Below are 21,636 nucleotides of genomic sequence, written 5' to 3' on the forward strand. Positions count from 1 at the left end.
GTATAATCACCATAACTATGACACTCTTTCTTCTGAACATATTGCATATAGGTAATTTCTAAAGCTCATCACTTTTTTGTAGCCCTGTATGAATGAATGGTAACTTGATAGTACTAATGGCGGTGAGAAGTTTCCTTTGTCTTTACCGTATTTATACATCATCACTAAGTATCTTTGGGTAGGGACATTTTAAAGTTTTCTCCATAGAAGACAAAAGAGAGGCACCTGTTTGACTTATAATCAAAAATTATTTACTTTCAATATTGGATGAATTGATAGTCTGATTGTTGACACTTTCTTAGTATTTGTGACATCACATGCATTTACACTGGAGGAATTTTAAAAGTTCTGGCTGTCTCCCAAACACACACATACACATGAGCTCTGCATATTTAGATGAACAGTATACAATTCTGCAGTATTTTTCATTTGAGTCATTAACTAGGTTAAAATTCATAGGATTCTACCATGAAGTATTAACTCCTGACTCTCGTCATTCTAGAACAAGGGGATTAACTGTATCTCAATCAGCTAAAACGTTCTTATTTACGTAGCAAAAATATAGTTTGCCTGATAGGTATTACAAACTCACTTACAAACTGTTAACACTCAGACCACTGATGAATCATTTAGTAAACCACAGTGCAGTTTTTAAAAGCTAAATGATGCCTTAGTGCCTTGGAAGTTAAGATACTTTCGCAAAGTGAATTTAGCAGAATTCAGGATTTGTATGCCTGTTGCTGGGAATTCAGAGCTGAGGAAGGATGTAATTGAATTAACTCCTTGTGGTTTAGTAAAAAGTCAGTTATTTCATCCTTGACAGATGACAACTGCTTTCATTACATTATCATGATGTGTGGTGTTTTTGTTTTTTTTTTTCCTCTTTCCAAGTAAGTTTGAAATGGGAGAAAATGTAGTCAAGACAGTTAAATGTGGAATGTTAAAACTTGGTTTTGTTGTGAACTAGAGATGCTAGCGTGAACAGTGTCAGCTTCGTATTGTAGTTCAAGGGCAGACACTTCATGTCACTTTTAGGAATATGTTTACCATCAGGGACTTTTTGTTTTTTACTCTAGAAATACTTAACGTACTGTGAAACTTAAAGACAGGAAGAAGAGACCTCGGAGGGGTGATGCACAGAACAGAGGGGTATGTGATGAGGTAACCTGCATTATGTGAACACAGTTTTCCCCCTTCTGTTAAGACTGTAACCTACACTGTATGAGTATGTGTACTGCATGTTTACATAATACCGTTTAATTTTGAAGGGTTATTTAAAAAGTATGTTTATTTATAATACCTAACAAGCTGTAAATATTGTATACTATTGATTTTTAATTTTATATAAGCAATTTTTTATTTCCAACTCATGTACAAATCTCATGGTGTATATAGTCTACTTTCCTGGAGAACACAAACTTTGCAGTGAATTTTTAATTGTAGTAAGCATCAGGTTTAATTGTGGTAAGCATAGAAATGTTGATCTTTATTTTTAAATTATTTTCCACCACTCATTTTCTTCAAAGGGCAGCAATAAATATATGCAAGTTATTTTTGATTTACAGAACGTTGGTCTGCAAAGACAAGGTCTAGGTTCCAATTCATTGCTTTAAAGAAAAGATGCACAATTAACATCATACACTGTCTAATCTCAGGACCGTTTCTGAGGTCCGTATGTGTCTCTCCTCTTTGTAATAGACAGGGTGAGCTCTTTACTGATACACACAGAACAACTGTTAAAAGCGAGTCCAGCACTGAAGTGTCATTACACAAAATTTATTGGGTTAAAATTTGTAATATACAGTATTTTAATAAAGTTTCTGTATTCAATTTCATGCACTTATATATAAATAAACCTGTCTTTAAAAGCTTTATGGGGTGCATGTGACTCTTTATGACATACATTTTCAACTCATTCCTTGCAGACTCAAACCTGATGCAAGGCTAAGTGTCTCCTCTTACCCTGTGGTCAGGTTTTCTGGGCCAGTTTTACACTGGATTTGGAAGACAGCACTGACAAGTTAATCACATGTAAGAGACAAACCCGGCCTACTTCACAGTTTTATGGAGGACAGTGCCAGGCCACATAAGCATCTACTTCTAAGAATCACTGTTTTAAAGAGCCCATTGTCACTTTTGTTAATAAATGACTACCCTTTACTGAGTACTTAGTCTGTTAGAGGCTTCCCTGGTGGCTCAGAGGTTAAAGCGTCTGCTTGCGATACAGGAGATCTAAGTTCGATCCCTGGGTAGGGAAGATCCCCTGGAGAAGGAAATGGCAACCCACTCTAGTATTCTTGCCTGGAGAATCCCATGGACACATGGTCCTGGTGGGCTACAGTCCACGGGGTTGCGAAGAGTCGGACACAACTGAGTGACTTCACTTTCAATAGGCATTCTTTAACACTTATGTAGCCTTTCAGGCTGAGGGGATTACTAAGAATTCTGAAGGTAATCCTTTACTTTATGAGCGACTCATTTGAGGTTCAGAGAGGGTGAGCAGCTTCTCAAGGTCACACAGCTAATAATGCTGAGGTGGGCTTTTCTTACTTTATTACCTATATTTTCCCCCCACTGTGCTGTGCTGGTTTCTGCGAAGTATCAGGGAGCCTGTAATGAGATCGGTCAGTCACTCAGTTGTGTCCGACTCTCTGCAGCCCCTTGGACTATACAGACCATGGAATTCTCCAGGCCAGAACACTGGAGCCATTTCCTGCTCCAGGGGTCTTCCCGACACAGGGGTTGAACCGGGGTCTCCTGTATTGCAGGCAGATTCTTTACCAACTGAGCTACCAGGGAAGCCCTGTATTGAGATAAGAGAAAGACCAGATGGCATTACAGGGATTTGAAAAATCGTCCTCAGGATTTGTATTGGCAAATCTAGGCATATTTTGAATTTTTGTTAGGGATTCCTAAGGCATGGTACTAGTTACCCAGTTGATGCTGCTGCTGCTGCTAAGTTGCTTCAGTCGTGTCCGACTCTGTGTGACCCGATAGACGGCAGCCCACCAGGCTCTCCCATTCCTGGGATTCTCCAGGCAAGAACGCTGGAGTGGGTTGCCATTTCCTTCTCCATTGCATGAAAGTAAAAAGTGAAAGGGAAGTTGCTCAGTCGTGTCCAACTTTTCACGAACCCGTGGACTGCAGCCTACCAGGCTCCTCCATCCATGGGATTTTCCAGGCAAGAGTACTGGAGTGGGGTGCCATTGCCTTCTCCAACTTACCCAGTTAGGTTCCACTAATCTGCAGCCTAAGAAGAGATTGGGGATGACAAAGCCAATCACTGTAATTGTTAACAAACACTGCTAGTGTGAAAACTTGATTAACTTTAAAAATTGTGCAAAGAAAGTGTAAACTTTTTTTTCCTGTATATACTGACTTATTTATTGCTTCATTAAAATGTATTTTCTTATTTCTAGGTAACTTCTCCATTCAACCATAAGATTTATAAAATTATTAAATATATTTTCTTTCCTGACCATGAGTCTTAAAAATTCCTTAAAATAAAAATCTTGAGATTAAAATTTTCCCATTTGATTTTATTCTTTTGGGCTCTTGAAGTAATATTTTTAAAGTATTTTTGTAAAAGGAAATCTGTCTTTGGGTATTTTGATAATTCACTGAGCATCGAAAGAAAGCATTGGATTTCGTATCTGTTGCCACCCATTTAGAATAAGATCGGAGGGGAAAGTAATCTAGAAGAAAGATCCTCAGTTCTTAGACGGAGCTTGTTTTCTTTCTTCCTTTTTAAAAAAGTTTATATTTTTGGCTGTGCCGGGTCTTCGGTGCTGCACGCAGGCTTTGCTTTCTCTCGTTGTGATAAGTCGGGGCCACTCTTCATTGCGGCGCGCGGGCCTCTCACTGCGGTGGCTTCTCTTGTGCAGACGGAGCGTGAGCGGTAGTGGCATCAGGCCTGCTCAGTGGTAGTGGCACGGGCTCAGTTGCCCTGTGGCTTGTGGCACCTTCCCGGACCAGGGGTCAGCACGTGTTCCCCTCATTGGCAGGCAGGATCTTAGCCACTGGAGCACCGGGGAAGTCCTGAGCTTGTTTTCCGATGGAGAATGAGTTCTTGGGGAGGAGGAATATCTCAGACTTATCAAGTGGACACTTAGGTCATCTGTGTTTTAAAGTTGTGTGTATGCTCAGTCGTGCCCGACTCTCTGCGACCCCATGGACTGTAGCCCGCCAGGCTCCTCTGTCCATGGGATTTTCCAGGCAAAAATGCTGGAGTGGGTTTCCATTTCCTCCTCCAGGCAATCGTCCCAACCAGGGACTGAACCTGCACCTCTTGCATCTCCTGCTTTGGGCAGGCAGATTGTTTACCACTAGAGCCATATTTGCTAATTCCTAAAATAGTACCTAAAGTTTTAGGGTGTAAAGAAAAAGGTAAAAAGGACCTGTGGCAGATTTGAGGAGTAGAACTGTAGTTTATATCCAGCTTCTTAGCAGAATCTTAACAGAATAATCTGTCCCATTTTACTATTCCTGTTTATCTACTTTTAATTTTCTGTATTCTTTGTTCTTGGGGCTTCCCTGATGGCTCAAGTGGTAAAGAATCCACTTGTCAATGCAGGAGATGCTGGCTTGATCCCTAGGTCCAGAAAATCCTCTGGAGAAGGAAATGGCAACCCACTCCAGTATTCTTGCCTGGAGAATCCCATGGACAGAGGAGCTGGCAGGATACAGTCCATGAGGCTGCAGAAGAGCCGGACACGACTTAGTAACTAAACAACAATTCATTGTTATCATTTTTCTTTAGGCCAATTTTATGAATATTCTTCAGGCTCAGAGTTCTGGGGATTGATTTGTAAAATGGAAATACATTAGTTGGTTTTCCTGCAAAGAGAGAGTTTTATCACTAGATGGTGTAAGAGTTCTATTTCATTTTATCCTGGCTTTTGGCCATTCTTATCTATGAACCGACCGTAATTAAATCAGCCTATACTTCTGGATTCATCTCTATAAGATATATTAATGTATGTTTTTCTGATAAAGATACATGTGAGGAAATGAAATATAAGAAAAACCAAGAGTTTCCAGGTTATCACTAATTTTCCAAGGAAGGTTAAGATACAGTGTTCAGGGCTCACTTACAAACTGGAAAATCACATTAACTTTATGATTTTGGCAGGTCATTAATCTGGACCTTGATTTTTCTATTTTTCATAAATTTGTGCTCCAGCTCATTGCGTAATGGTCTTTAAAAGTCTATACTTTAGTGATTTTTAATTGCAGAGTTGGTCAGCCTGTTGGGATGAAAGGAATATACCTGTGTATCACAACCAGTCTCATACTGTGAAACTTGGTTTTGAATTCCTGTTCTGCCATTTAGGATTTTAACTTGACCAGGTTGGTTCACTTCTGTGATCTTCAGTTACCTCACCAGTGAATGAGGTAATATCTCCTGTTGCAGGGGGCTCTTGGCAAACACCCTGTCCCGTGGGCTTCCTCCTCTCATGAATCCTGTGCACGAGGAAGGTTGATGTCCTCCTAGACTTTGCCGTGAGTTTTGATAGTAAGTCCAGGTACCTCTGTTTCACAGTCTGTTTCCATACCGTGCACGTTAGGATTTTAGAGAGGACTTGTCTCAGGTTTAAACCGTCCCACTGAACTGTGTGCTGCGTTGGCAGCAAAGTTTGCCGAGAGAATTTTTTAAAAACAGATCTCAGTGGGAAACAGCCTGCTTAGAAAACAGTGGATAAACTTGCTCAGCTAGCAAATTCCTTGCGTTCTCAAAACCAAATATGTACAAGATAAGGAAGCCAAAGCAGTCAGCATAAAACCCCTGAAAGATGCTCTTGACCTGCCTGTCGGCTGCGTGCAGTCATTGACGACCACGATCCTGCTGCAGGCGGGCTTCTTGGCTTTGCTTGTTGTTCCGCAGAGATGGTGTTGGTCTCTTCAGCTCCAGAGAGTCCGACCTGAAAAGCATAAGTCTCAGGACACAGCGTGGTCTGTAGTGGCCTCGGAGACACACGTGCATACCAGGTTATCAAGGAAATCAGGACGGTACTTAAGAGACCAGAGAGAGGACCGCACAGATTTTCATAAAATGACAGTGCCTCTTTCCCTTTCGCTTTTTCTTTTTTAGTGGGAATTAGTATCAATGGGTAGGACTCTAGGATATCTTATAAGAAGACACTTGTAATGTCTTTGTTGTTGTTGTTTTAAGATGAAAAAAAAAATATATATATATATGAGCCATTTTAAAAGTCTTTATTGAATTTGTTACAATATTGCTTCTGTTTTATGTCTTTGCTTTGGTTTTTTGGCCTCGAGGAACGTGGGGTCTTAGCTCCTCGACCAGGGATCAAACCTGGGTCGGAGACATTGTAGAGCTGAGAAAACACCAATTTTGAGAGACTTCAGACTGCTGAAGGCCCTGTGTGTGTTCAGAGTGGGAGGGTATCAGACCTGGGACTTCTCCCTAGTTTTGACTTCTTGTGCACAGGAAGCCTCGTGTTAGGCTTAATCTATGACCGCATCTTCTGTAGTAAACATAGAAACCAGTTAGCTTCTTTTGTCTTCCCTTAAATACAACTTTCAATGGGACACCATCAGTTTAGGTCTGTTATTCTCGGACACTTTAAAACCTGGACCAGTTTGACACCTTGAACTTGACATTTGCCATACCTGCTACAGTTCTAAGCTTTAGTGCATCTATAAATGTATTTGGAGCTTGCTAAACGGGAGACTTTTTGCCAGGTAAGTGAGAAGAGATGAACATTTCAAATAGAAAGTATAACTTCTGTTGTACTTTTTAACAAACATTTGGAGGAGCTATACCAGGCCCATCTTATTGATAAGGTAGTCCTAATAATGTTGGTATTCAGCTTCCAAATCATTTTCACATCTCTCATTTTACTCTCACAGTTTGTTCTTATTTGGGGGAAAGGGAAAAGTGCTTTTAAAAAAAACAAAGCCATTTACCTGGTAAATCACAGGTCTTTCAGGAGACCCGGGCAGCTATCTGGACAAATGCCAATAAAAGGGCAGACTTGAAGTAACCATAGCAACTCGGGAGCATGAAAGGATCCTGGTGGAAACTGACCACTTTCTGGGTAACCCAGGACTGGCTCACTCTCCTGCCACAAGGCTTTGGCTTCAGACTTTTTGAGAAAGGATGCAGAAAGACCCCAGTGTGTTCACACAAATTCTTTCTGGGGCATTAACGTATTTTCTTCTATCAGAAGTATCCTACTTATATCAGACATCTTCAGTCATCAGCGTATACACTACAATGTCGACAGACGCTTGTTATCAGCAGAGGTGCCCCCACATTTCATCGTTTCCCAAGTTTTCACTTAACTAAGCAGATTATCCCTTTCATTGTTCAGACCTCTTGATCTTCAGAGACCCTTGTGTCACCTCAACTGGTTTATGCCCACCACCAATGATCTGGACAGGGAAAGCTGCCACATTGAGGCAAAACGTGAATACTCTGAAACCAAAACGGACCAAGAGAAGAAAGGGTAGTTTTGGTATCACCAGAACGGGAGGCAGGATCTGAAGTCGCAGGCGGGGGCCTGCAGGGTGTCCTCAGCGGGTCTGTTGGCTGAGATGGAAAGAATGAACAGTGTGCTGGTTAACCTCAGAATCGGGATCAAGTGAAACAACGCGTCCACCTGAGACCTCAGAGATCTGTTTGTGGTGTTTGAAATTGCACTGGGGAAAAGCTTGAACAGAAATTTAGATGACAACAGTGCCCATAAATAAAAGACCAGCTCAACATTATGGCAGGACAAGAGGCAGAGATAAGCAACTGACAGGTAACCCTGAAAGAATTTGTTGCTGTTGATGAGCCTTAGGGTTTCGTTGTTGTTAGTTGCTCAGTTGTGTCTGACTCTTTGCGACCCCACGGACTGTAGCCCAACAGGCTCCTCTGTCCATGGGATCTCCCAGGCAAGAGTACTGCAGTGGGTTGCCATTTCCTTCTCCAGGGGATCTTCCCGACCCAGGGATCGAACCCGCGTATCCTGCCTTACAGGCAGATTATTTGCCACTGAGCCACCAGGGAAGCCCCACTTTGCAAATATCTCTGTTATTTTAAAGCGTTTCTTTCTCCAGTATAAACCTGGTCTTCACTCACCATCTCCAGAAGGGGGCAGACATGGTCAAGAGTCAGAGGGTTTCTTTCCACGCAGGGCAGATGGAGAATTAAGATGGATCAAGTGGACAAGATTTTTTCCGAAAGAAAGGCCCCCAAAGTTAACAAAATAATCCCTTCAAGCGCTTCAAGATTCTGTCACTAGAGCTGGGCTTTTTCCGTAAACTGAAATGAGGACAATCTAGCTAAAGATAAATTTGTTTCTCTTAAATATGCATGCAGTGTCTTTAATATTGGAACACATCAAATATCAACCTGAGAAATCTATCAGATCATTTGGTGAGGTTCCAGTTTTATGATGTAGACCTTGAAAAATTTGATGGTTATCTTGGCTGTTACTAATCCAGTCTGGGCTCATCCTTTTGTCTAAAGCTGATAAATAAATGTGCTGGCTTTTTATACGCTGATAAATTTGGTAAAATAAGGCCCACTCTCTTTACAGCTTCCCCGGCTTCTCTCTTTTTTAAGCCACAAGGAAACATGGGTCAGACTAAATGTAAACAGCCTGTGTTAAGCATGTGCTGACGAGCCCTCACCCGGGGCTTTTGAGGAAAAGAATCAGTTGGACAAGTAAGTCTGATCAGACTTACTTCCTATGCCCCCGTCTTGCTGCTGCTGCTGCTAAGTCGCTTCAGTCGTGTCCGACTCTGTGACTCCATAGACGGCAGCCCACCAGGCTCCTCCGTCCCTGGGATTCTCCAGGCAAGAACACTGGAGTGGGTTGCCATTTCCTTCACACAGACATATTTAAAGACTGAAACGTTTTGAGTCAGGAAACCCTATTTGGCTTTGTTTCATTGCCATGAATCCTCTGAAAAACGTCTATGGCAGTAAGAGAAATCTCGCTGGCTGACTCTGTGGGCTTCTAGAAAGCATTCCCAAGCATTTTTAGAAGTTCTACCTGGTGTCCCCAGGCAGATCTCTGGCTCAGTTACACTCAGTCTGAAGCAGGGTTTTCGTATCTGAGTTTTAATCTCCAGTGTTGTTCCTCTCGCCTCCAATGTCTGTTGATGTGAGGTCCCCATCCTTTGCTCGGCCCTGGGACTCTGGAACCTTCCCAGCCCTGTGTTTTCATGCGTGGCAGGTCTCTGCCAGGTTCCTCCTCACTTACATGTCCTTCAGGTGTTTCCTGGGCCCAGGCTTCCTGGATAACGTTTGCTACGTATGACCCCGGCTTTATGTTGGTCATATTAAGTGGGACCCTTCATAGGAAATCCAAGGTTGCATCTGACAAGTGTCCAGTGAGGGGTGCAGGCTAAATGTCTCAGCATTTCCCCCAAGGAAGAGGCCCTGGGGGCTGGGAAAGTCAAGGCAGCTTCACAGAATACTTGGCATAGGTCGGACCCTGAAGGGTGTTTCTAAAGACAGAAGTGGTGCCCGCAGTGAAGAGGAAAAGGGCGGACATGGCCAGTTCAGGCGGGACAACGAGGGAAAGCCAGGCGGGGACTGGGACGTGTGAGGTGAGTCACGGACAGGTGAGGCTCGCGGGGGAGACGCGGGAAGGCAAGACGGAAAGGTAACCACAGGCCAGGCATCAGCGCCCTGAGCCAGGCTCGTGAACTTGACTTTCTCCCACAGGCAGAGGAAAACCACTGAGACTGTGTCAGAAGGAGAGGTGCTCTCCTCGGGAAGCGAGGTTCGCAAGGCGAGTGGGGAGCCCTGTCGGTGCTTTTACATCATCCGCGTGTCCGCCTCCTCGGTGTTGATGGGAAAGAACAGGGGCTTCTGAGTCAGAATCCTTGATCGGTTCCCACCTATTATGGCCATGTATAAGCCTGAGAAAGTTTCTTAATCTCTCAGAGCCTCAGATTCCTCGTGTATGAAATGATTTAAGAAGCGACCTCAGGGTGTTGTGAGACCTCAACAGTGTGTACTGCGGACTAAGTCACTTCAGTCGTGTCCGACGCTTTGCGACCGCATGGACTGTAGCCTGCCAGGCTCCTCTGGGCATTCTCCAGGCAGGAGTACTGGAGTGGGTTGCCGTGCCCGCCTCCAGGGGATCTTCCTGACCCAGGGATTGAACCCGTGTCTCTTACATCTCCTACACTGGGATGGTGGTTTTGGAATAAACCCCGGCTTGCAGACATGCTTCATAAAGTCGTGCACGTGGAGATCATTCTGACCTGCATTTTCCAGCAACACGACCGGTGTGCTCCCCGGTCGGCTGCTTGCGCCTCGAAGGATGCGAGTCCGCACTGCCCTAACTGCCCGTGACAGAGAGAACCTTGCTGCTACCGGTATTTTTCTTCCCTAACCTGAGTTGTTGTGTTATTTTGGTTGCTGTTGAGGCCCTTATCTCTCGTTCTCCCCATTAGCACTCATGTCTGCTGTCAACAGACAGAAGCAGCCACCTGGACTGGCTCTGGGAGCGAGACTTCTTGAAACCCAATCTGCCCAGCTGCCTCCCAAGCAAAGAAGACGGTCAGAGGGAGGTGAAACCTGTTGACCCTAACCCGGCAGGTTTGCCTAGAACTGGAGCCACCAATTCCCTTTGTGGCCTCTCCCTTTTTTCTTTTAAAGCTGGTTAATGGAGGGAAGGAATGCCTGATGGGAATTCTCTGTAACATCTCTTATCAGGACATGACCTGGATTCAAGGAACTGCAAATTAGTTCAAGCCAACTCGTATGCATGAGGGTTTATTTTATACCATAAGATACTTAGTGAATAGTTATTACCTGCCAGAGATGTATTTAGTCGTTTGATGTATTGTTTCGCTCCTTACCCTATCTCTGCACTTTGGGATTTTATCAAGTTAATTTTAACTTCTTCCCATCAGCCCAGGCTCTCTCCTTCTGGACTGAAGGCTTTACTTTCTACTCACGTGGTAGCTCTTTACTCACGTGTCCATTTGGTTCCTTGTCTCTGACCCCGCACCTCCCAGTTCGGCCTCCCCACAGGCACAACACCCACCATCTCAACCTGCTCCAGGTGACGGGTACTTGGACTTGGCTCTCTGGACAAGAGTTGAGTAGGCTCCAGGCCTCGGGGAAAAAGCCAGAGGAGAAGGAGGGCAAGCTGGGGGAGGAAGGGCAGGAAAGAGAGAGCTTGATGGATTCCTGGGGGAGCCTTGACCTGGTAAGACATCTCTGCAATGACATAGAAGAAAGGGAGGTAAGATTGTGGGTCTGAGGGTAAGTAGGTGGTATTGATGCAATTCCATGTTACGTTATTATGAAATGATTACACACACACACACACACACACACACACACACATTTCCAGTGGAAAACATCCCTCTCCCCTTCCTTTAAGAAGGATGAACACTGGAACAGGGGGTTCTGTACTTGGGTTACTGACTCTTGCTGTTGGCTTCTTGTGCGGCTCTTCACTGTGCATTTCCTCATCTTATAGGGACACGGGTAATTTTCATAAAGAATATTCCTCGTCCATGTTTGCATTTTTGTATGCCTCAGAAGCCCAAATGTTGCTAAAACGTTAAAGCTTATATATTACCATTTAAAATTTCCTACCATTAATTGCATTTGTAATAATATATCACATCTTTCAAATCAACCTGATACCAGCAGGACTGTCAGAAGGTCTTCCTGGATTTATAAAGAGGTATTCAGATGCTTTCAGTGCTAGGGGATAAACAAGCTGAAAATAGATAGATCAGTAAATATTTTATGGAACTAATAATTTGTTTTTAATGTAAATTGGTGGGACGGTTGTCACGAATGATCTCTGCAGTGAGTAAAACATTTTCCTTTATTAAAACATTAAATAGGTGCACTAAGACTTTTGGAATGCCTTATAGCCATAATTTATGAACTGTAGATTAGATCACAGTATCACATCAGTGTTACATTTCTTGAATGTGAGAACTAATCTGAGTTCATGTGAGAAGATATCTTTGTTCTCAGGCAAACGCTGGTATGTTCAGGGGTAAAGAGGAACAATGTTTGTAATTGACTCATATTAATATTAATTTGGGCTTCCCTGGTAGCTCAGACAGTAAAGAATCCGCCTGCAATGAGGAAGACCTGGGTTCGATCCCTGGGTTGGGAAGATGCCCTGGGGGAGGGCATGGCAACAGGCTCCTGAAGAATTTCTTCAGTAATTCTTGCCTGAAGAATCCCAAGGACAAAGGAGCCTGGCGGGCTACAGTCCATGGGGTTGCAAAGAGTTGGACATGACTGAGCAACTAAGCACAGCAATACTAACATTATGTATTATATTAATATTTATACATTATATTAATAATTACATATATAGGGAGAGTAAATGATAAAGCACACGTGGATCAATGTTAAAATCGGGTTTATCTGGATAAAGACAATATGAGGGTTCTTTGTATTAATTTAACAACTTTTCTGTAACTCTGAAATTATTTCAAATAAAAAGTTGAAAACATATATATATGGTCATGTATTAGATACAGTTGTCCCCTGGACCCTTGGGGTCTGGCTCCAGAACTCCAATGGATACCAAAATCTGAGAAAGAAGTCCCTCATAGAAAATGGCATGCTTCTGCTCAGTCGTTCAGTTGCGCCAGACTCTGCAGCCCCATGGACTGTAGCCCTCCAGGCTCCTCTGTGCGTGGGATTTTCCAGGCAAGAGTACTGGAGTGGGTTGCCATTTCCTTCTCCAGGGGATCTTCCCGAACCAGGGATCAAGCTCGGGTCTCCTGCATTGTCGGGCGTGTTCTTTACCACTGAGCTTCCAGGGAAGCCCATAAAACAGCACAGCGTTTGCAAATAACCTATGCACATCCTTCTGTATATTTTAAATCATCTCCAGATTGCTCACAATACCTAATACAATGAAAATGCTATGTAAGTTGTTACATATAGTTGTCCATGTGCAGCAAATTCAAGTTTTGCTTTCTGGAACTTCCTGGAATTTGTTTGATCCACTGTTGGTTGGATCTCAGGATGCAGAGCCCGAGGACATAGGGGCCAACTGTATGTATCTGGATGTATAATCTATTCATGTTTTGAATTTAACCTTTGGACTGAGAAGGCTCCAGCTGATATTATCATGAAACAAGCTGAGTCAGGTGACTCGGGTATAGGGTGTATTTGCAACCCTCACACTGTGCTGGGAGGCTGCCTCCCCACTAGGCATGCCCGTAAGTGCAGGAACCCTGAGAGTTCCCTGAGTTTCCTGTTGTGAGCTGACATTCGCTTTCCCTGGCTCACTGTGTTCCCTCATTATCACAGAAAGAGAAGTAGCAGGAGCTCTTTCCCAGCAGCTATAAAATGCCAGCTAAGTGGCTTATTTGCAAATTGCCAAATACAACCATGAGGTTATTTCTACACAAAAATCCCTGTGTAAACAAGTCTCCAGGAACTCAGGATTCAAATGAGATGAACCTACGAAAAAATCCTGGGACTGACAGATAAAACTACTGTACATAAAATAGATTTACTGTTTAGCACAGGGCACTGTGTTCAACATCTTGTAATAATGTATAATATTAATTATTATACATTATTATTACACAATTACAAGAATATTATCTGAAAAAAGCTGAATCACTATGTTATACATCTGAAACTAACACAATATTATAAATCAACTACACTGCAATTTTTTAAAAAGTCCTTGGCATCCAAATGACCAAAAGCATGTGAAAAGATGCTCAACTAATCATCAGAGAAATGCAAATCAAAACTGCAAAGAAGCGTCACTTCATACTGCTCAGAATGGCCATCATCAAAACGTCTACAAACAATAAATGCTGGAGAGGGTGTGGAGAAAAGAGAGCTGTTCTACACTTTGGGTGGGAATGTAAATTGGTACGGCCACTGTGAAGGATGGTATGGAGGTTCCTTGAAAAGCCAAACATAGAACTCCCATATGACCCAGCGGCCCTACTCCTGGGCCTATATCTGGAAAAAGCCATAATTTGAAAAGATACATGCACCCCCGTGCTCACTGAAGCATGATTTACAACAGCCAGGACATGGAAACAGCCTATACTGTCCATCAGCAGAGGAATGGATAAAGAAGATGTGATACATCGATATACAGTGGAATATTAGCTGTAAAAAAGGATGAAATAATGCCATTTTTAATGGATAGAGATTATCATACTAAGAGAAGTAAGTTAGACGGAGAAGGACAAATACCATATGATATTGCTTATACGGAGAACCTAAAAAAAAACAAACTATAACCTTAATACAAAGCAGAAATAAAGTCACAGATGGAGTAAACAAGTTTATGGTTACCAAGGAGGAAAGGGGAGGAGAATGATAAATTGAGAGATTGGGATTGATGTATACATACTACCATATATAAAGGAAATAACTAATAGGGGCCTGCTATATACTACAGGGAACTCTTCAATGCTCTATAATGGCCTACATAGGAAATGAATCTAAAAAGGTGGGGGATGTACATATATGCATAACTGATTCACTTGGCTGTACAGCAGAAACTAATGCAACATTGGTAAATCGATTATACTGCAATAACATTTTTTTTTTTTAAGTTAAACCAAAACAATAGAATAAAGAACTCCAAAAAAAGGTCCTTGGACAAGTTAACAGCTTCTAAGTCAGAGTGCTCTGCTCTGCTGAGCTCTGCTGGGAGCTGAGAGTTAAGGCATGGAGGTTCCCATGCTGATTCTCTTCCTAGAAAGGGCTGGAACTTCCAGCAAACACTTTCCCCTCTATCTCAGCCTCTGTGGCTTTTTTTCTTTTTGCTTGTAAAGCACTGGTATGTCTGGGATGAACTTCACCCAATTCTAAAAGCCGTGAGGAGAGTATCATGCTTAGAGAAAGCTCCTAATGGGAGGACATGATGTGGAGGGAAATCGTCAAAAAATCAACAAAACTCATCTTTTACTTTCACCCTCCCCTGGGAATCTCTGCTTTCTACTCTTTGCTCCTCGTCTCCTAAGTTTCTGAGTCTTCTAAGAATTTTCCATGAGGCCTGCTTTGGGCCTGAAAGATACTCTCAAAGCATCAAGAAAGTTGAAACCAAAAACGGCAGACTACTTTTCATGTTTAAACTGAAAATTTTTAAATGAAAAAAAAAAAAAAAACAAAAAAACCCCACCAAAAGCAAAAACCCTCCTTGCTTAGGAAGTAGTTGCTGCTAAGTCGCTTCAGTCGTGTCCGACTCTGCGCGACCCCATAGACGGCAGCCCAACAGGCTCACCCGTCCCTGGGATTCTCCAGGCAAGAACACCGGAGTGGGTTGCCATTTCCCTCTCCAATGCATGAAAGCAAAAAGTGAAACGGCAGTCGCTCAGTCATGTTCAACTCTTAATGACCCCATGGACTGCAGCCTTCTAGGCTCCTCCATCCATGGGATTTACCAGGCAAGAGTGCTGGAGTGGGTTGCCATTGCCTTCTCCAGGAAGTAGTAGCAGGTTCAAAGTGTAACTAGATCTGAGGAGAAGCTGGCATCTCGTGTGCAAGGGTTGGGCTTCCCATGTGGCGCTAGTGGTAAAGAACCTGCCTGCCAATACAGGGGACAGAAGAGACGCAGGCTTGATCCCTGGGTCGAGAAGATTCCCTGGAGGAGGGCACGGCAACCCACTCCAGTATTCTTGCCTGGAGCATTCCATGGACAGAGGAGCCTGGTGGGCCCATGGGGTTGCAAAGAGCCAGACACAACTGAAGCGACTCAGCAGCAGCAGCAGTGTGAGGGTCAGCTGCAGACACGGCTGGGACCCCACCTCCCCTCAGAGGCCATGGCCTCAGGTTGCCAGGTGAGAGCATCCCAGCCAGGTCCCTCTACCTGCAACCCCTTGTCAATGCCCTCGGTTTGTGAAAGAATGTGTGAATGACAAATTATTCATAATGCTTGGCAAAGAACCTTCGGCTGACTCTGTTCATAGGGAAGCACTGCTATAGAAGTAGTGTGTGTGTGTGTCTGACTCTTTGGGACCCCAGCAGGGAGGACCACAGTGGGGACTCAAGTCCATTGTCAGCATTTTTCCAACAGCATCTGCTCACTTTGTGTCTCTGTGTCACATTTCACTAATTCTCACACTATTCCAAACTTTCTCATCCTTATTACATTCGTCATAGTGATCTGTGATCAGTGATCTTTGTTGTCACTACTGCGATTCACTGAAGGATAAGATTCACTGAAGGTCAAGAAAGTATTTTTAAATTAAGGTTCGTATGTTGTTTTTAGACATAATGCTATTGTACACTTCATAGACTACAGTAAAAGTTTGTATTACTTTTTTTTAATTGTTACTTTTATATGCACTGGGAAACGAAAAATACCATGGGACTTGCTTTGTTGTGATGGTCTGACACCAAACCCACAGTGTCCCTGAGATATGCCCGTACCTGTTTTCACAAACTGAAAGAAATCTGAAGAGGATTTCTGCTTTTAAGAATAAAGGCAAAAGGCAAAAATCGCGTTGATTTATTTTGTGCATCTGTTTACAAGCTGAGTCTCTAGGTCTTGCTCCTTTGCTCCATTTCAGCTTATGAAAGTTTTCATGAGAACGCTCTGCCTGCAAATTGTGGGGGCCCGCACCTCTCCGAGCTCTCTACCTGGGGCACACCTGCTGAGCTGTCCATGGCTAGGTGCTCCGTGGCACCCGGAGGCCCCGCCCCAAGGAAAACTCTCATTTCAGTTACTCGCATGCAACTGCACCCTGCCTTTGCTTTTTTAAGTGAAGTGAAAGTTGCTTCGACTGGTTGCGACCCCACAGATTGTAGCCCACCAGGCTCCTCTGTCCATGGGATTCTCCAGGCCAGAATACTGGAGCGGGTTGCCATTTCCTTCTCCAGGGGATCTTCCTGACCCAGGGATCGAACCCAGGTCTCCCACATTGCGGGCAGATTCTTTACCGTCTGAACCATCAGGGAAGCCCAAGGATACTGGAGTGGGTAGCCTATCCCTTCTCCAGCAGGATTGTTTACCAGCCCAGCTACCAGGGAAGTCCTTGCTTTTGTAAAGGGATTTGCTAAAAAGGAATGTGGGCCTTTGTCTTTAAATGTCAAAGCAATGTTTCACTCTTTAAAAACAAAACCTTTCTTTTGGTTCTTCTGAACGTTACTGATAAGACCAAAGGGGGTAAAACAGGGAAAGAACAAGGAGAAGAGAAACTTTGGCGCCAGGGCCTGGAAAAGGGCTCTCCGTGGGTGGAAAATATTCCAGTTGTTTCTCCCAGGCAAAACTTGAGGCAACGAAATCATGCTGAAAAGCTCATGGAAAATCAGAGCAAAATATTTTTAGCTGGTTGACCTTTTAGTAAGAGTAGTATCTCCTTTAAAAGGAAAAATTATCAGAAGAATGTTGTGTTACTAATACTTGGAAGGGAGGTGGGAGGGTGGGGGGATAAGCCAGAGGTAAAAATATCCAAGTTTGCGGTATATGCTTTGGGAGCTTGGGTGCCCACTGGCTCATCTTTCCGGACTGGTTGGTACTGGAGCTTTGTTCCTGCATCTGGTATAACTGCATCCCTCGCCTGTTGGAATGTATCTGCAGAACCATTTCTCAGAATGTTCCCATACAACCCCCCTCTTTCCCCTCTTCCCTCCTTCCCTTCTTCTTCCTTCCTTCCTTGCTCCTTTCTTCCTTCTCATTTTCCTTACTGTAGCCAGGAAAATACAACACCTGGGAGGTGATGAAGCTTCGAGTTAAGAGTAGACTTCAGTCCTACTGGCCTGAATCTGGGTCTGGACTCTGCCACTTATTCGATGAGGGACCTTGGACAAGTTGCTTAATTTCTCTGGGCCTCAGTTTCCCCATCTGTGTAATGGGAAGAATAATAGTACCCATTTCTCAGGGTGATCGGGTTTGTCATGAGAGTGTATGCTCCTTGGTTCTGTCTCGTCACAACAAAGATTTGGAGTGATGGTAACTAAAGCCCCCTCGGTGTGTCACCTGAAGTCCTCACTCCGGTCCTCAGACCTTCCTGTGACCTTCCTTTGTTCTATTTTCGCGGATTTTTCCCTTCCTTATCTTTTAGTCACCGCCAGTTTGGACTCCTGTTTTCTATTCTAACTACCTAACATTCCCCCCTCAAGAGATGGGAGGCCCAATTCTTTGGGAATAGGGGCATCGAGGTCTTTCTGGCTACTTCCTGCTGAACTGGGATGGCGAGGGATATTGGGCCTCCCCCTCTTGCTAGACTCAAGCCTCAGAGCACATGTACCGTGCTCAATAGAAGTGAGTTCTCAGGAGAAAGGGAGACGCTTGTAGTAACACTGTCTGCCCGGGGGCCGCGAGTGCAGGATAAGCCAGGCCGTGGGGACGCCTCGTCCAGACCTCGATTTTCCCACTTTCTGTTTTCACTCTAGTGCCTCATGACTTTATTCTGTTGAACCTGGAGGATTGTTTTGATAGAAGAAACTGAGCTAATCCCACGCTGTGTTCTGCAAAATTCGCTGATACTAGCGTTTCTTTCCCCTCAAGATACTCCACTGTTCCCCAGATAACGTCACCTCCGGGTGAAATCACAGCACGTGCGGGGCTCTGTTGTGGTACCGTTTGGGTCTTGCTACTCTCTGCCTCCTGTCTGTAAGCTTCTCATCTCCATCTCCTCCCTGTCACCCTAGAATCCCAAGGGGTCTTGCTGTCTCAAGTTTTCACCCCACTGCCTGTCCACTTCCACCCTCTTCCTTGTTTTCCAAAACAGCCTGTCTCAGTGACCTTGCATCACACGCATCTCCTGGGACAGCTGAAAGTGACGTGGAAGTGAAAGCAGCCCAGTCGTGTCCGACTCTTTGTAACCCCACGACTATACAGTCCGTGGAACTCTCCAGGCCAGAATACTGGAGTGGGTATCCTTTCCCTTCTCCAGGGGATCTTCCCAACCCAGGGACTGAACTCAGGTCTCCTGCATTGCAGCTGGATTCTTTACCAGCTGAGCCACAAACAGCTGATATCGGCTAATTTTCAGGAGTCAGCCTAAGGCTGATGCCATGATGCCGTGATGCATGGTCTTCCTCTTACTGTGCTTCTCTGCTCACTGTGATTTCAAAGGCTCATTTCCAGTAGTGAAAGAGGCAGCAGTTCCCAAGCAGTAAGGACTTTCCAAGGCACCCCCAGTTGTGCCTTCCTGCAGGGATTTCCCCTGCTCTTTCTTCTGTAAGGCTGGCTCCCAGTATGCCCAGGGTCTCATCTCCCAGGATGCTCACGGCTGAATCAAGGGAACAGGCTGCATGGGTGGATGCTAGACAGATCCCTGCAGAGGGGGCAGAGTGGCCAGCCACCCTTGCAGGCAGCGACCTTGCCTTCCTGGGTATCCTCCTGGCCCAGCCTCACTGCTTGGCACCATTCTTGGGATGGATACCAAGTCTTCTACTTTTCTCAGAAAATCTTGTTGAGCTCACTCTCGCTTGGACACTCACCAGCTACTGGAGAGGAGCGTGCCTCCGGGGCTTGGGAGGGGCTGTCGTAAGGGCTCTGTGGAGCCTCGTCCTCCTGCTGATCAACAGTCTCTCCTACTTTCAGTTCAGTTCAGTTGCTCAGTCATATCCGACTCTTTGTGACCCCATGGACTGTAGCACGCCAGGCCTCCCTGTCCATCACCAACTCCCAGAGTTTATTCAAACTCATGTCCATTGAGTCAGTGATGCCATCCAGCCATCTCATCCTCTGTCGTCCCCTTTTCCTCCTGCCTTCAATCTTTCCCAGCATCAGGCTCTTTTCAAATGAGTTGGTTCTTCGCATCAGGTGGCCAAAGTATTGGAGTTTCAGCTTTAGCATCAGTCCTTCCAATGAATATTCGGGACTGATGTCCTTTAGGATGGACTGGTTGGATCTCCTTGCAGTCCAAGGGGCTCTCAAGAGTCTTCCCCAACACCACAGTTAACCAGATGGAATTCCAAACCGTTTACACTCCTGTCACCACCCCCTCTGAACCTCTCACCTGACCCCCTGGCTCAGGGAGCTACTGCGGCTCATCCGAGGGGGACTTCCACTTCGCTCCCCTGCCAGCTGCCTTCACCTGCCCTTCCCTCCTTCATGCCTTCCTCTTCTTCTCCGAGACAAATGCTTTGTCCTAGGAACCCCACCCTGGACCCCAGTAAAGGCAGAATCCTGGGTCTGTGTTCTCCCTCCCTTCCTCGCTTTGGCCCCCAGGACTTGTGAGTTATGTATCTTGGTTTTTCTGAGTTCCCGGATGGTTGTCGTGGAGGTGGGGACAATCTGCGATCATGATGAGAACCACGAGGACTGGTCCAGTCTCCAGGTAGCTTCAGTGGGGGGACTGTCCGTGGGGGCTCCCTGCAGGAGCAGGCCCCAGGGGAGTACCCCCAGACGTTCCTGGCGGACAGGCTGAGACCAACCCCAAACAGCAGCCCTGAGCGGGAAAGACCGTAACCCCTGGAGACAGCAATGATGCCAGGGTGACTTCCGATCCCTGGGAACGTGGGGAAGAGAGGGGCAGGAGGTGGGAGGGGAGAGGAAGGCGGGCGAGCTCCGGGGCTTCGGCGCTTCACTCAGTTTCTTTTGTGGGTTCAAGGCAGGAGAGCCCCGGTGTCTTTCACAACTACGCTGCCTGGACTGTGCCTTGCCTTTTGAAATCATCATGTATCTATGTCTCCAGGCAAGAATACTGGAGTGGGTTGCCATTTCCTTCTCCAGGGGATCTTCCCTTCCCAGGGATTGAACCCACGTCTTCTGCGTGTCCTGCACTGGCAGGTGGATTCTTTACCACTGAGCCACCTGGGAAGCCCTCTGTGGAGGAATGCAGCAGCACAAAACCCCATTCTTCTTCAAAGCCCAAAGCAATTTTTATCAGCTTCCAGAAGTTTCCTTTTAAAAATCATCTGCTAAGTACCTATATTTCAGGAACTTGGAATGGGTAGTGTAACCATCAATACAAGGGAAATCATGGTAAGCCAGGCAGGACTTTCAGATCCCCATCAGCCACCACCTCCAATATCCCCGTGGGCCAGGACCTTCCAGAGTCTCATTTGGAGCCTTCCACTCAAGAATCCACTCCCATTCTTGGCTTGGCTGCCTGCGGGCGGGTACAGGAGGCCTGGGAAAGGAAGAAATCCTGATTGAGGCATCACGAGCCTGTTTCCCCTAACACTCGAGTGTGGGCACTCCCAGGCACCGTTTGTTCTCATACAAAGGAAAAAATAGGTGTGTTGTGAGCTCCCTGTGTGCCTGCTTGGTTACCTGATGTTGGGATGGTTTGTTTTCTGGGATGTCTAGCGCCATCCGTGTTCCTTTCTGGGGCGAGTGCTTTGTAAAGACATAAACAGCCCAGCAGGCTGCAAGGAATCAATGTATAGCTGACTCTTCTTTCTTCGGAACTACATTCCTGCAGAGATAAATACACAGAAAGACAGACGGATTATAACAGGGGAAGGGAAGCCGTGTCGGCATGACGGCTCCAGAGAAAACAAAAGGGCTACCTTGTGCAGGGGCTGAAAATAGAACGTAAAGCTACTGGGACTAGGGGAACAGCGGAGACCTCCTGGGGCATCATTTGCAAAGAGATCCTGAGCCTCCCTGGAAAACAAACTGGGCGGAATCAGTGTGAGAGTGAAACTTAGGAATCCGTATGAGTGACACCAACGGCGAGAGACGCAAGAAACCACCACTTTGGAGGTTTGCTCTGAGCAAGGCATCCTGGCCTCGGGCAAAG

This window comes from Budorcas taxicolor, chromosome 11, assembly GCF_023091745.1.
Source record: "Budorcas taxicolor isolate Tak-1 chromosome 11, Takin1.1, whole genome shotgun sequence".
Classification (NCBI taxonomy): Eukaryota; Metazoa; Chordata; class Mammalia; order Artiodactyla; family Bovidae; genus Budorcas; species Budorcas taxicolor.